Raw genomic sequence first — 16,958 nt, 5'->3', positions numbered from 1 at the left:
GCGGAAGAAAATCCACCAGTCAGTGGATCCACATGGTTCAAATCCATGTTGTTCAAGTGTCGACTACATTTGGTGGTGTTGGCATTATATTTAAGCTGCAGTGTTTTTTTTTTTTTTCTTTTAAAGTCACTTTTCTATTTTGGTGAGGGCAAATTAGTTAAAACCAGATCACATAATCTGTAACTCTGCCTCACCGAAACTTCAGTGACCCCGCCTCTTTGCTGTGAGAGCTCCCCTCCACCACTTCCTCTCAGGTGACCTGGGTACAGTGTGGGCACAGTGGTTCAATGTCAATACACACATAAAAAGTTAATACATTTTTCTTTTTCTTTTTTTAATAAAAAGTAAATATGTGTATGTATGTATACATATGCACATATATATGTATACATGTATATTTGTGTGCATATATACAGTCATGCCTTGTTTAATGATAGCTATATGTTCTGAGAAATCATTAGATAATCTTATCATTATATGAACATCATGGAGTGTACTTACACAAATTTAGATGGTATACCTAGTAAACCTACTATACACCTAGGCTGCATGCTGTAGCCCCGATATGGTTTGGGTCTGTGTCCCCACCCAAATTCTCATCTTAAATTGTACTACCATAGTTCCCATGTGTTGTGGGAGAGACCTGGTGGGAGGTAATTTGAATCATGGGGGCAGTTTTGCCTATACTGTTCTCATGGTAGTGCATAAGTCTCATGAGATCTGAGGGTTTTATCAGGGGTTTCTGCTTTTGCATCTTCCTCATTTTCTCTTGCTACCACCATGTAAGAAGTGCCTTTTGCCTCCCACCATGATTCTGAGGCCTCCCCAGCCATGTGGAACGGTAAGTCCAGTTAAACTTCTTTTTCTTTCCAGTCTTGGGTATGTTTTTATCAGTGTGAAAACAGACTAATACAGTAAATTGGTACTGGAAATAAGGCATTGCTGAAAAGATACCTGAAAATGTGGAGGCGACTTTAAAACTGAGTTATGGGTGGAAGTGAGACAGTTTGGAGGGCTCAGAAGGCAAAAAGAAAATGTGGGAAAGTCTGGAACTTCCTAGAGACTTGTTGAATGACTTTAATAAAAATACTGGTAAAGATATGGGCAGTGAAATCCAGGCTGAGGTGATCTGAGATAGAGAAGAACTTGTTGGGAATGGGAGCAAAGGTGACTCTTGTTATGTTTTAGCAAAGAAACTGGTGGCATTTTGCCCCTGTCCTAGAGATTTGTGGAAGCCCGAACTTGAGAGAGATGATTTAGGGTATCTTCCACCTATGCATAAGTGGAAGAAATTTCTAAGCAGCAAAGCACTGAGGGGGTGACATGGATACTATTAAAGTCATTCAGTTTTAAAAGGAATGCAGAGCATGAAATTTGGGAAAATTTGCAGGCTGACAATGCGATAGAAAAGAAAACCTTATTTTCTGAGGAGAAATTCAAGCTGCTGCAGATATTTGCATAAGTAATGAGCAGCCGAATGTTAATCTCCAAGACAATGGGGAAAATGTCTCCAGGGCATGTCAGAGACCTTTGTGGCAGCCTCTCCCATCACAGACCTGGAGGTCTAGGAAGGAACAATGGTTTCATGGCAGGGCCCTGGGTCCCTGTGCTATGTGCAGCATAGGGACTTGGTGCCCTGTGTCCCAGCCACTCCAACTGTGGCTGAAGGGGCCAACATAGAGCTTGGGCTGTGGCTTCAAAGAGTGCAAACCCCAAGCCTTGGCAGCTTCCATGTGGCGTTGAGCCTGTGGGTACACAGAAATCAAGAATTGGGGTTTGGTAACCTCTGCATAGATTTCACAAGATGTATGGAAACACCTGGCTGTCCAGGCAGAAGTTTGCTGCAGGGGTGGGGTTCTCATAGAGAACTTCTGCTAGGGCAGTGCAGAAAGGAAATGTAGGGTTGGAGCCCCCACACAGAGTCCTTACTGGGGTACTGCCTAGTGGAGCTGTGAGATGAAGGCCACCATCCTCTGAGCCCAAGAATGGTAGATCCACCTACAGATTGCACTATGAGCCTGGAAAAGCTTCAGACATTCAACACTAGCCTGTGAAAGCAGCCAGGAGAGAGACTGTACCCTGCAAAGCCACAGGGTCGAGCTGCCCAAGACCACAGGAACCCACTTCTTGCTTCAGTGTGAGCTGGATGTGAGACCTGGAGTCAAAGGAGATCACATTGGAGCTTTAAAATTTGACTGCCCTGCTGGATTTTTGACTTGCATGTGCCCTGTAACCTCTTTGTTTTAGCCAATTTCTTCCATTTGGAATGGCTGTATTTACCCAATACTTGTACCCCCAGTTTATATAGGAAGTAACTAGCTTGCTTTTGATTTTACAGGCTTACAGTTGGAAGGGACTTGCCTTGTCTCAGATGAGACTTTGGACTGTGAAATTTTAGATTAATACTGAAGAGTTAAGACTTCTTAACTCATTTCAGTATTAATCCAAAAGTCAGGAAGGCATGATTGGTTTTGAAATGTGAGGACATAAGCTTTGGAGGGGCAAGGGTGGAATGATACAATTTGGCTCTGTGTCCCCATCCAAATCTCATCTTGAATTGTATTCCCATAATTCACACGTGTTGTGAGAGAGACCCTGTGTGAGATAATTTGAATAATGGGGTGGTTTTCCCCATACTGTTCTTGTGGTAGTGAATAAGTTTCAGGAGATCTGATGGTTTTATCAGGGGTTTCTGCTTTTGCATCTTTCTCACTTTCTCTTGCTGTTGCCATGTAAGACATGCCTTTCACATTCCACCATGATTCTGGGGCCTCCCCAGCCATGTAAATGGCTGTAAATAAACTGTAAATCCAATTAAACATCTTTTTCTTCCCAGTCTCAGGTATGTTTTTATCAGCAGTGTGAAAATGGACTAATACAAGCCCATTGCTCCTAGGCTACAAACCTATACAGAATATTACTTTACTGGATACTGGCAATTGTAACACATGGTAAACATTTGTATCTAAACATAGAAAGATATGGTAAAAATATGGTATTGTAATTTTATGGGACCACCATCATATATGCGGTTCATTGTTGACTGAAATGTTTTTATGCGGTGCATGATTGTACATGCATATGCATGCATGTGTGTATATATGTGTATATATTATACATGTGTGCATATGCATATAAGTGTATATATGTATATGTATGTGTTTATATGCAAATATATATGTCTGTGTGCACATATAGACGTATGTAGATATGTATGTGTAGATATATATGTAGGTACATTTGCATGTGTATTTATGCATGTGTATACATACATATATGCATGCATGTATGCGTATGTATGTATGTGTATATATGTGTCTGTGTGTATATATGCAAATATGTGTATATATGTATGTGCAGAAATATATATTAGAAGATGTATATATTCTAATATTTTCTTCTAGAGCCTCAATAGACTTCCTAGGGTATTCCCTGTGATGTGCACATATCACTTTGGAAGCCCCCATGCTAGAGGATCCACTGCCGAGAACAGATCTACAGATGTCATAGAAAGCTGACAGCTATGGAAGCAGGAACTGAGCAAGATTGAGCCTTGGATAGGAGAAAAATGTAGGGTAGGAAAGCGCAGGTAGAGCAAAGGAAACCTGGCAAAAGCCCATGAATCCAATTAGCTATAGACGTAATCTTGCTCTGAAGTCTCTGCCTATGCATAGGAAGTGAGGCCTTGGATTTTCAGATACATCATATGCCAACAGTTCAGATATATTCATTCGGCAAGTTGAACTGAGCATCTACTGTGACTCAGCACTGTGATGAGGGTGCTGAAGTTATGTAGTCACTTATTCCATGATTTTATAGCCTCTGATAGAGATGACTCATACCAACATATAGCTTCAAAAGGAATTATTTGTTCATATCTGTTAATATATAAATATACATATAATTTATGAATAAATAGTATAGCCCAAAAGGCTATAACACACAGAAGTTTTCAGAGAAAAGATTTCCTGGAAGTAGGAGGTGGTGCCCGGGATAAGTATTGCAAGAACAAATTTTCCTTTATTAAATGTTAAATAAACAAACAGAGGTCTTCTTTTAACTGTTTATTAAAATGCTATTATTAGTGACCCAGGATTTGTGTAGAGCTACCTATAGACACTAGAATATCCATTCTATGAGGTTTTTTGGTCCCTTTTTGTTCACCACTGTGTGCCTCATGCCTACAATAATGCTGGACACATAGCAAGATCTCATTTGTTAACATCATTAGTGAATGATTAAAGAAACTGTGTATGTGAAATATTAGGGAGGAGGCTTCATATTTTCTCTTTGAATCACAGAATGAGCATTACAGGGACCCAAGACTTAGTCTAGTTCAAATTCCACTGTTGAAAAACTGAAGCTCAGAGAGACCAAGGAATCAATTGCTATAATTTGAATGTTTGTCCCCTCCTCAACTCATGTTGAAATTAATTGCCATTGTAACAATATTAACAGATGAGAACTTTAAGACACAAATTAGGCCATGAAGATTTTGTCTTCATGAATTAATAAATGCTGTTATTTCAGGAGTGGGTTTCTTACAAAAGGATGAATTTGATCCCATTTTGTCTCTCTCTCTCCCCCGCTCTTTGACCTTCTGCCATAGGATGGCACAGCAAGAAGGCCCTCACCAAACACCAGCTCCTTAATCTTGGACTTCCTGGCCCTTACAACCATGAGCCAATGCATTTCTTATAAATTACCTTATAAATTATCTAGTCTCAGGTGTAGTGTTATAGCAGCAAAAATGGACTAAGACATCATCTCAAGGCAATCTGAGAGGTCGGGTATAGAATTGGAGATAGAATTCATATTTCTTAACTCCTAGCACATGATTTTTCTTCATAATCTAATGGCACCTCCTCAAAAGTACCAGATGGCCACAACTCATATTTTGCTGTTTAGACCTTTTTGAAAGCCAGAAATGAATTCGATTCCAGAAGATTGAAAGAAATTAAGACAGCTAAAGATTTTTATGTCCAGCTGCTGTGTTCTGTGTTTGGCTTCACCTAAAACCAATAGTTTCCATTGTGATGAGTCCCTCTTCTGTCAAGGATGAAGAAGAACAAAAAAGTAGCATTATATCTGTAGGTACAATTTAAATTACATAATACAAACACATTCTCTAACTACTTCAATTATTTTCCAAGCAAATAAACCAGGCTAATAACTAAACCATCTGTGTAGCAAAATGTTCAACAGCAATAAGAGCTGAACAATTCATAGTCTTGGTTGTTCTTAAGGACATAATTTGAATACCCATATATTCATAAATATAATATGAACATGTATTTATATTTTATATAAATATATGTGAAGTGAATGTGCAATTTATAAACTTATGATTTATATAAAATATATAATGTGTGTGTGTGTGTGTGTCTGTGTGTCTGTGTGTCTGAGTGTGTATCTCCAATAACCTAAAATTTTTGCTTTAGGTTTTAGGCATGTATTTGACCTTGCCATCTTACATCTTAGTCCCACATAAATGTCATTATCTCAAAGAATACGTCTCTGCCACCCTTTCTAAAATAGGGAAATAAATAGGGAATTTCATGATTCTGACTTAGTTGTTTTAAAAAACTGAAATTCATTTCTAATAGTTTGAATTTTTAGGACTTAGTTGTTTGGCAATTCTAGCTCCTAAATATATATCAAAACTGCCCAGATTTTTCTATCTCCATTGCCACAAGCTAGGCCAATTCACTATCATCTCTCATTAAGATGAATGAAATAGCCAGATGGGATGGTGGGTGCCTGTAGTCCCAGCTACTTGGGATGCTGAAGTGAGAGGACTGCTTGAGCCTGGGAACTCAAGGCTGCAGTGAGCTCTGACTGTGTCTCTGAATAGTCGCTGCACTCCAGCCTGAACAATGTAGTGAGACTTTGTCTCTAAATAAAAATTTTTGTAAAAGACTAATGAAATAACTTCTTACCTCTACTTTCTCTAATATCTTTCCCACACAGCAGTTAGAATAATCTTTATTTTCTTTTTTTCTCATCAAAATGATCTTGTTGCGAGAATAATCTTTTAAAAACATTTCATGTAACTTTTTTGCTAAAGCATCTCTCAATACTTCCCATAGCTCATAAGGTAAAGACCAAAGTCTTTAACATGGTCAAGAAAACACCTCAAGATATGGCTCCTGCCTGCTCACTAGCTTTCTCTTGGGCACTGTGTCTTTTTGCTTTAAGACAGGTCTTGCTCTGTCAACCAAGGGGCAGTGCAGTGGAGCCCACTGCAGCCTTGATCTTCCAGGCTTAAGTGGTCCTCCTGCTTCAGCTTCCTGAGTAGCTGGTCCTACAGTTATGTATCACCACACCTGAATAATTAATTTTTTTTTAAGAAATGAGGTCTTCGTATGTTGCCCAGGTTTGTCTCAAACTCCTGGGTTCAAGTGATTCTCCTGCCTTGACCTCCCAAAGTGCTGGGATTACAGGTGTGAGCCAGTAGGCTTTTCCCTTCCCCAGGGCCTTTGCACATATTGTTTCAGTTTTATGGAATGTTCTCTACTATGGCACTTTCCTTTTAAAAGTAATTTTTTTGAGAGAGGGTCTCATTCTGCTATCCATACTGGAGTGCAGTGTTGCAATTATAGCTCATTGCAGCCTTGAACTTCTGGGCTCAAATGATCCTCCCCACTCAGCCCCTTGAGCAGCTAGGACTACAGGTGCATGTCATCATATCTTGCTATTTTTTACAAAAGAGATAGTATCCTGTTATGTTGCCCAGGCTGGTATCGAACTCCTGGCCTAGAGTGCTCCTCCCAAAATGCTGTGATTGCAGTTGTGAGCCACCACACCTGACCTATCTCTTTATTTTCTGCTTACCCTCAGAGTTCTGCTCAATCACACTTTTTCAAAGAAGTCTTTCTCTCTGGAGGTAGTCAGGCCTTGTCATATTCTCTCTTAATCTATTTTTCTCCTTTTTAGCGCTTAACACAACTGTAATTCAATACTGATGTTATTGTTGTTTAATATTTGTCTACCACAATAGAATGTAAGTTCTTTAAGAGATGCCTTATTTATCACTGCCACAGCATTGGCAGGAACAAATATCTGTTTGAATGAATAAATAATACAAGAATAATTTTTAAAATGAAAGATTTTGTGTCACAACGAGGAAGATTTAATTATGGAAATGAATAATTGAACATATAAGTGAACATAATATAAATACATACTGAGAAACAGGGCTAGACATTGCTCTGAAATAACACACAAACACCCCCCCGCAACACACACACACACACACACTCACTCACTCCGTACCTCTCAGAAAAGAGATCAAGGGAAAAAATGTGCAGCTCTAATTAGACACATCTTGTCAGAGCAGAAAGGAAGCAGAGAATGCCCTAGATCAGGTGATTTGGATGGTTGAAGGATCTGATCCCCAACTGAAGAAGACATAGCCTCACCCTAGCGGGGCCCACTGGGGTCACCTCCTCTGGGGAGTCCTCCATGCTGCCTGTCAGGGAGAGAGGAAGGAGAAAGACTGTGGACTTGACTGAGACAGAAGAGGCAGAGAAGCAGACACTCCAGGCTTCTGGGGGCAGGAGCAGGGAGAAAGCCTGAGGCAACGTACATGAATAGTGCCTTAAGCAGCTGAGTCTCAACCAGAGGCCTATGACTCTTCCCTGTAGTAGTGCTGTACTGTGGAGGAGGTGTCTCTGGCTTTCAGAACAAAGCCACATATGGGCCCCTGGTGGCTCTCAGTGACCAGGAATAGAGCAAGGGGAGACTATGAATACCCATCCCTGAACTCCTAATAGTTATGAGAAGTTAAATGGACTAGAGGGGAAGAATGCTTTGGCCCAAGCTCCTCTTGTGTTCTTGGCTTCTTAAGTGTCATACCCAGGATGTTGGTTTATGAAGCTTTATTCTATTTCTCTACTTCAATAAAGTTAATCACTGTTAATTTATAGCTATGCTGTAAATGATTGTTATATGTTTACTGATTGGCCATAGGATATTTGGTATTGTATCACGCAATTGCACATGGGTAATCGTTTATTAGAAATTCACATAAAAGGAAAATACCAGCTGTTTATCTTGTTTTGGTGTTTGAAGTTAATTTTTTTTTCAAACTTGTAATACAAGTGGGGTCATCTGGTTGGGTATTTGCAAGTTAACTTTTGACTAATAGTGAATACTCATTCTGACTATGCTAACATCTGCACAATTACACAAAATAAAAGATTGATAAATTTAAAGATGTCCATATCAGCACATTTGTAACAGAGCATCCCATCTTCCCATCGGGACCATCTCACACATTTCTTTTCTTTCTTTCTTTCTTTCTTTTTTTTTTTCTGAGACGGAGTCTTGCTGTCACCCAGGCTGGAGTGCAGTGGCACAATCTGTAACCTCTGCTTCCTGGGTTCAAGCAATTCTCCTGTCTCAGCCTCCCGAGCAGCTGGGACTACAGGTACACACCACCATGCCCGGGTCATTTTTGTATTTTTTAGTAGAGATGGAGTTTTACCATGTTGGCCAGGCTGGTCTCAATCTCCTGGCCTCAAATGATCCACCTGCTTTGGCCTCCCAAAGTGCTGGGATTACAGGTGTGAGCCGCCATGCCTGGCCCATCTCACAATTTCTGTGAGTGGCAACTGTAATACCTTCTGGGGCTGTGGAGCTATTGGGATCTGGAGAGCCCTCTCGCATGGCTCAGTGCAGGAAGATGAAGGGAGAAGCAAAGAGAACAAGTTTTTGAGGAACCCATGAGATGCTCTTCGGGGACTTGCAAAATAATTGTGAAGAGTCTTGGTAGGGCAGGATTTTGGAGAAAAGAGAAGCAGGAAGAGGGGGAGGGTTTGACTAAAAAATACATTGTTCTGGATCATGTAGGTTTTTTTGTGTTAAGGAAAACTAGCTAAATAAATATTCCCCGTAAGTCTGGGTAGACACAGAGGGGCTCTATGCATGTTAATTGACTTGAAAGAAATAGAACAGCAGAAAAAGTTTCTGTCTAGAGTGTTTAATAATATATTCAAAACAGTTGTGCCTATTGGTTGAACTACATGTTTCATATTGTACCTGTTTCACATTTAATCCTCATAATTAACCACAGGTGAATGTTTCAAGTTCTTTTTTTTTTTTTTTTTTTTTTTCAGAGAATGATACTGAGGCTTAGAGAGGTTAAGTTACTTGTCTAAGTCACAGTCAGTAAGTGGCAGAGCCAAGAGTCAAATCAACAATTTCCCAACTCCATTGTTTGCAAATTAACGTGTTCCACATTCCCATGCTGCTCTGCCTTTCTGTGTTACAGGAGAATCAGAACTAAGGCAGTTTCCCAAGTGATAATAATCAGATTTCCTGTTGAATTATTATGTATGTTTATATTCTCCAGTAATGTGTAAACTTCCAAGGAGGACAGAGCTATCTAATTCCTCTTTTTTCCCAGCTGCTTAGCACTTAGCTCACAGTGCTCTATGGATAATAACTTATTCCTTACAATAACATTATCAGATAGACAGTATTATTATCTTCACTCTACAAATGAAGAAATAGAGCCACAAAAAGATTAAGTAATTTGCCCGATATGCCATAGAGGCTTTTAGTGCTCACCGTCTCCTGAGTCTTCAGTTTTTCCAGGCATGTGGGAGGATCACTTTCCTACCCTCTTGCAGTTAGGTGGCCTTGTGACTAGTAATGGTCAATAAGCTATGATTAGAATCGACATGTGTCACTTCTGTGCTGTGGACCACTTTTCTGCTGAAGCATTTAACTGCTGATAGGAGACCCTCTAGTGATCAAAAGAGTTGAAGTGCATATATAGTTGCGAGACACTAGAGTCTCTATAATCCTGGATTCCTGAGTGTTTCTGTGGAGCAGAGCTCCCTCTCCTTCACATGAACACTTAGCAAGAGTAGAAAATAAACCTCCATGTTTTAAGCCACTGAGATTTGGGTTTTGATATGTTACCATAGCAAACCTAACTCATCCTGACTAACATACAGGATCAGAACTCTAGTAAGTTATGCAATAGAGATTTAAATCCAAACAATCTTTGGATCCTCCAGCCTTTGCCTTAAATCACTGTCCTTTAAGTGATTAGTAAATGAATGGCTAAATGAACGAATTGACTAAATGAATGAATAAATGGTAAGAGGCTTTTGTTATCCACTCATACTTAGCAATCAAGGTATAGTTTTGATGAGGGTTGAATGCTTCCCTTTGTTGAAAAAAAGAATACCATCTCCTTTTCATCTTGCATTGGACACTCTTGATGTTTATAGTGAGATGATGTATCTAATTGCCACAATATTCACCCTGAGCAAGTCTTTTGAAGGTATTTGGCTAAATTAGTGCTTTCAGATCTCATTAAAATTGAAACATTTGGTTGGCTTGATTTAGCCACTTTTGACTCTGTGTATTTAGAATGACAGTACTAGCAACCATATGAAGCTTTAACTACAATGGGAATTTTTAATAACTAATAAAAGACACAGTCAATTTGATAGTAAAAGACAGTTCTCTACAGAAGATACCCACAGGTGTTTTTGAATTTATTGTTTAAACTTGTAAATAATAAAAAAGAACAACTTGCAACATTCATAAAATCGAAATGTAGGGGAAAATTGATTCACATTTCAACCATGTATTACAATTATTTTGATTTTTACATTATCTTTATAGTTTTACCATGACTTCATGGTAATCAGAGAATATCTTCTTTAACTTTTTACTTAATATTGTATCACATGTATTTTTTGAAATTTCCTAAAGCAAAGTTTGCAGTGATGTAGTCAAAGCATGATTATTTATTGGCCTCCTATTCTTGTGCATCTGTGTAAGACACCCCACCTTTTTTATTTGTTAAAAACAAACTGAATTAATAGACTCAACATAGAGCTTGTTAAAGAGAACCTATGACTTTACTGTGTGACATAGTGGAAGAGTCTTATTTCTGTGTTTATTATTATCTTGCATTTTACATGACAGGTAAAAGATCGTAACCAGATCCTGCTATCCTCTACATTGACTAGCCATGGAAAGAAATAGAGTGCCAGCAGCGGACCCAGTTTTCCTGACACCTGACTGTACAGTGTACTCATGTCCTAAGGGTGACTGCATGGGTTATGTCTAAGTGTGCGTTAGTTTGCTTAGCTGCCATAACAAAATACCACAGTCTGGGTGGCTTAAACAACAGAAATGTATTTTCTCACAGTTCTGGAGGCTGGAAGTATAGAATCATGGAGCCAGCATGGTCAAGTGCTGGTGAGAGCTGTCTTCTGGCTTGCTGATGGCTACCTTCTGGCTGTGATGTTCATATAAGGGGGCCAGTTGCAGTGTGGGATAGGAAAAGAAGAGAGACATCTCTCTTCCTCATTTTATAAGGTCATAGTCCTTTCAACTTAAGGCCCCATGCTTGTGACCTAATTTAACATTATTTTCCTCCCAAATGCCCTATCCCAGAAACAGTCACATTGTGGTTAGGGCTTTAACATACTCATTTTGATGGGCCACAATTCAGTCTATAACCAAGTGTCACTAAGGTGCCACGGTCTAATGGCCAAAGAGAATGGGACACGATTAATCTTTAACAGGATTCTAAACTTCAATAGCTTGTTTTCCTGAAGGACCTCCCACATTTTCCACTTTCTGATGATAGTTATGTCTGGTTATGAAGTTTCCCTCTGGGCCTTAGTACCAGGGAGCTCAGATCCCCAGCCCCATCCCAGTAACTAATGTGGTCCTTATTAGTGGAATTGTTGCAGTCTGCCCCGTTTTCATTTGTCCCTTTTTGTTAGCCCATCCCCACTGGCCCCCAGGTAAAGTAGAAATAAGCAAATAGACAATGATGACTTAATATTTACAATATTAAGTAAAAAGTTAAAGACGACATTCTCAGATTATCGTGACTTAAAAATTATAAAGATAATGTAATGATAGTAGTGCTTTTGGTTTCCTTTTCACATTCTATAAGGTTTTGTTTGTTTGTTTGTTTATTTGTTTGTTTGAGATGGTGCCTCACTCTGTCACCCAGGCTGGAGTGCAGTGGTGTGATCTTGGCTCACTGCATCCTCTGCCTCCGGGGCTGAAGCGATCCTCCTGCCTCCCACCTCAGTCTCCCAAGTAGCTGGGATCACAGGCATCTGCCAGCACACCTCAATAATATTTGTACTTTTGGTAGAGACTGGGTCTCATCATGTTACCCAGGCTGGTCTTGAACTCCTGAGATCAAGCAATCCGCCTGCCTCAGTGTCCCAACGTGCTGGGATTAGAGGTGTAAGCCACTGCGCCCGGCCTCACATACTGTCAGTTTATGGTGGTAGTATATGTATTTTTCACTGGAACATATTGTACTCAACAAAGAAATTGGCTGAACAATGTTTCGTCCCAACAGGGGCTTAATAGTTTTCCCATATAATAACGTATTTCTCTGTATGTTAGGATTTTCTCTTTTCTAACATTTAAATTACCTTACATACCGATTAAGTTTTATCGAACTTCAAACATTCATATTTCTTGAGTGAGAGACCAATAAAAAAAATTAATTCACCAAAAGAGAATGTGAAACTAAGATTGTAAGGTCCTGAAAATGCTGGATTATAATAAAAATATCTCCTTAACCATGACAGCAGTGGTTAAAATTTAATGCGACATCAACAGTGAAGTATGGTTCTTCTAACGGTCTCTGCTTTTGCTTTGTGAAAGTTCAGCAAAGATTTATGCTATAAACAGACTCTGTATTCATGGAAATACACAGCTTAGTTTTTAAATATCCCCAGCACATAAAAAGGCCATTTGCCTTGCTTTACATAATTCATGTATCTATTGGTTTGTAATAATAACTATGACCTCCAGAGGCTGGACATTTGCTGGGAGCTCATGGTCTGTCAGGGTTAGAGACCCAAAGCTTCATGCTGAGACCATTAATTAGCTTACCAGCCCATAACTTATGGGCAATGCCCTCTTGCGTCACTGTGACTCAGGTCCTCCAGGCCAGAGCAGGAGCTTTGGAATGCCTACACTGTAGGCCAGCTTCACTGAATACCACAGGACACTGCTAATCAGACCCATGTAAACCAGTGTCAGAAACTTCACACTGCAGAGGACATATCTTCTATGATTGCCACCATTCTAAGCCCATGAGCCTGTATCTCAAAAGATGAGAATCCTGGTCAGATCATTATTAACTCCCTTTTGGAAGCCATTGGTCAAGTACTATTACAAATATTTCAAAATATTTTCATACAGATGAACTCTATTAAATGAGCTTTTTAATTTTTATTTTTTATTAAAAAACTTTGTTTTGAGATGGAGTCTTGCTCTGTCGCCTGCCCAGGCTGGAGTACAGTGGCACGATCTCAGCTCACTGCAACCTCCACTTCCTGGGTTCAAGCAATTCTCCTGCCTCAGCCTCCCAATAGCTGGGACTCCAGGTGTACGCTACCATACCCAGCTAATTTTTGTATTTTTAGTAGAGACAGGTTTTCACCATATTGGCCTGGCTGATGTCGAACTCCTGACCTCAGGTGATCCACCCACCTTGGTCTCCCAAAGTGCTAGGATTACAGATGTGAGCCACTGTGCCTGGCAGAGCTTTCCTAATAATTGAAAAACCATCATGGACTTTGTTAGACAGGAAAAATCACACATGAGCCCAATATCCCATTTCTGTTTGTTTCATTTTGTTTGCAACTGTATTGTGATGAACTGAACTCTAGGACAGCTTATCTGTTGGGAACAACCATGCTCCTCCACTTCTCTCCCTGGAAAGTTTCAGAATACTGAAGCTGAGAAAACCAGGGGACTTCAACTTTTAAGCCTACTGCCCCTGGTTCCAGCTAAAACTGCAGTACCTTTTTTTTTTTTTTTCTTTTGAGACGGAGTTTTGCTCTGTCGCCCAGGCTGGAGTGTAATGGCGCAATCTAGGCTCACTGCAACCTCCACCTCCCGGGTTCAAGTGATACTCCTGCCTCAGCCTCTGGAGTAGCTGGGATTACAGGTGTACCTCACCACACTTGGCTAATTGTAATATTAGTAGAGACGGGGTTTCACCATGTTGGCCAGGCTGGTCTCGAATTCTCAACCTCAGGTGATCCACTGGCCTCGGCCTCCCAAAGTGCTGGGATTACAGGCATGAGCCACTGTGCTCAGCCTCCAGTGGGCTCTTTAGAGTTCTCATCCTTCACGACTTCTCCGTGGCCTGTTGACCGCTGCCTTCCTCAGGACACGACTCCACCATGCGTTCAGCAAGTCGTTATCTGGCTTCCACAATGTATCAGGCGCGGGCGTCTCAGCCTCTGGGCTGTCTTCCTTCTCCCATCTGTCCGACTCCTTCTCTCCTCCTTTCCTGTTGCCTCATTGTCTACTCATCCGTGGTGTTCCCAGGATTCCCTTTTGTTCCTCTTCCCTCTCATAATAATTATTATGATTTACATTGTATTGAGGTATACGCAGCCTACCACAGAACTCACCCATTTTAAGTGTACAGCGTAATGAGTTTGGGGAAATGTGCACTGGTGATGTGTCACAATCAAGTTTTGGAATAGTTCCATTGCTCCAAAAAGATCCTTTCTGCCCCAGCTCTGGCCCTAGGCAACTACAACTCTGTTTTCTGTCACTAGAGCCTTGCCTTTCCTAGATTTTCATATAAATGGAATTAGTGTGTGCTCTTTTGTGTCTGGCTTCTTTCACGTAGCATGGTGTTTTTGAGATTGGTCCATGTTACTGACTGCATCAGTATTTCTTTTTATTGTTGAATAGTATTCCATTGCATGGATATACCACATTTCATTTTTAAAAAGTCTTAAACTTTTTAACCACTCTGTGTCTCAGTCTCCCAATTATAAAATAAGCACAATACTGATAACAACGTTTCTGTGTAGAACACTTAGGACAGAGCCTGGCACCTGGTGGGTACTAGATGTTAGCTCATATTGTTACTTGTGATTGTCCGCGCACTCACTAGTAATGATGAGGCTCGCAGTGCCGGTTGACTGGGAGGTGGGAAATCGCGAGGCACCTGGGGACAGGGGGCGTGGCATAGCAGGTGGGACTGCCCAGGTGCGGGTGCCGATGCGTGCGAGGAAGCGGAAAGGGCAGGAACTGGTGGAAGAGAGGACAGTACGGAGAGCGGCGGCACGGGGCGGGGCCTGGAAGGAGCGCGTGGCATGCCGGCGTCTGGGCACCACGCGGCCTCTTTAGGCACCGCTGCGGAAGGCCTAGGCTCCTCCGCCCGGGCGCGCCCTGGGTGGGGTCCAAACCCTGGCGCGAGTGCGATCCTTTCCTCCAGGGTAGGCCTAGGGGGGTAAACCCGAGAGAGGCCGGCTCCCTTTGCTGGGGTTCGACCCAACTCTGCCCCTCTACCCCTTTCTCCTTGTTCTATACCTAGCGAGCCCAGGCCCTCCTGAGGAGCAGAGCATGGAAGGAAGCCAAGTTCTGTCCTGCGGGTCCTCGCCCTTTGCAGGAAGAGGATGTGGTGGAGGCCAGCTTTTCCATATGCAGTGAGGTAGGCATCAAAGGGAAGATCTGGGGCACTAAGTGGGGTGGGCGTTTTCTTTTTATGGATCGTCTTTATTAAAATAATAAGTGGAATAGATAGCGCCAAAGTTACTTCTTAAAGTACCCGGAAAGTATTTCGATGATATTAACTAATAAGAAAGCCCTCCAGCGGCAGGGGCGCTGAGCTGGGAATCCATATAGTCCTTCCTCTATCACTCTGTCATCTCTAATGAGTCAGTTAACTTCCTGGGCTTCCTTCATTCTGTCACCCGTAAAAGGAATACTCCCCAAGACTTCTGTTCTGCAAGTCTGTTAAGGGGCAGTCTGCTGAAGCTGCACAGCTTCAGCTCATGTATCCTTAATCACAGGATTGTGGCTGCAAACCTCCCAGCCCTTCAGCAGCAAACAGGTATTAAGGCGAAGGGAATGAAGGCAAGATGCTCGGGTTTCTCCAGGAAAGGAGAGAAGTTGCTGTGTGTTCTGGCGCTCCCAGTCGTCAGGGAGACTGGAGAAGCCCATATTTTCTTTCCAAGCCCTCAGGGTCCAAGAGACTGCATACTAGATGTGTAGTGGCTGGGTATCTGGGCAGAGGGAGAAGTCTGTCATTTTGAGGAGCCGGGAGGACTGGGAAGAGGGAGCCCAGTGTACAAGAGCCAGGCTGATGTGGTTGGAGGACATGGGGCAAGGTCAGTATGAAACACTTGTGCCATTCTGCCAGGGAATAAACAACGGCTCCGGGGCCAGGTCAAGCTCATCTTCTGTGGGTACTTTATGCCCAACCAGGTACTCTAAAAGGAGACTAATATAAGACTGCCTCATCCAAAAGCCAATGTGATTGTGATGCGCATGGGGTGAGGACTCTTTCAAGGCTGGATCTTAATCATTTGTTTCTCCACAAATCTCTAGTGGAGAACCTTGAAAGCTAATACTTATTTTTATTTTGTAAAAATTTGATTCCTGAATCACAGAATGAAAAGCATGGTGAAACGCTCCTTCCTAATCCCATATGAAAAAACCCTCTGATAACCCACCACCACCACCACCACCACCACCACCACCACCACCACAAACCCTTCTCTTGTTTTTGTGATCCTTGATTCTTGAAGGCTCAGTTCTTTCAAAAGTGGACAAGGGCTTTCATTCCATATGTAGGTCATTCTTGCAATATTGTGTTCTATTCTGGGTGACATTTTTGAACAGGGACTTTGTTGAACTGCAACGTGTTCAAGAGAGGATGACCAAGATGGTTGGGAGCCTATAAATCCTGTCCTATGAGGGACAGTTGGGTATATTTAAACTGCAGGGACACAGCGCTTGGTGGGAGGACAGCTGCCTTCAAACAAAGTGAAAGGCTGCCAGGAGGAGAAATACTTGTTTTATATTTCTCAAGTGAGAAGAAACAGTAGGGGGCTAATTTTGGCTAGCACGACTGAGAAGATTTTAATGATTAGAACAATCCAGAAATGGAATGGGCTGCCCCAGGAGGCCTTGATTTATAG

Source organism: Cebus imitator, unplaced genomic scaffold (assembly GCF_001604975.1).
Source record: "Cebus imitator isolate Cc_AM_T3 unplaced genomic scaffold, Cebus_imitator-1.0 Scaffold39, whole genome shotgun sequence".
NCBI lineage: Eukaryota > Metazoa > Chordata > Mammalia > Primates > Cebidae > Cebus > Cebus imitator.
This window is presented reverse-complemented; position numbering follows the sequence as displayed.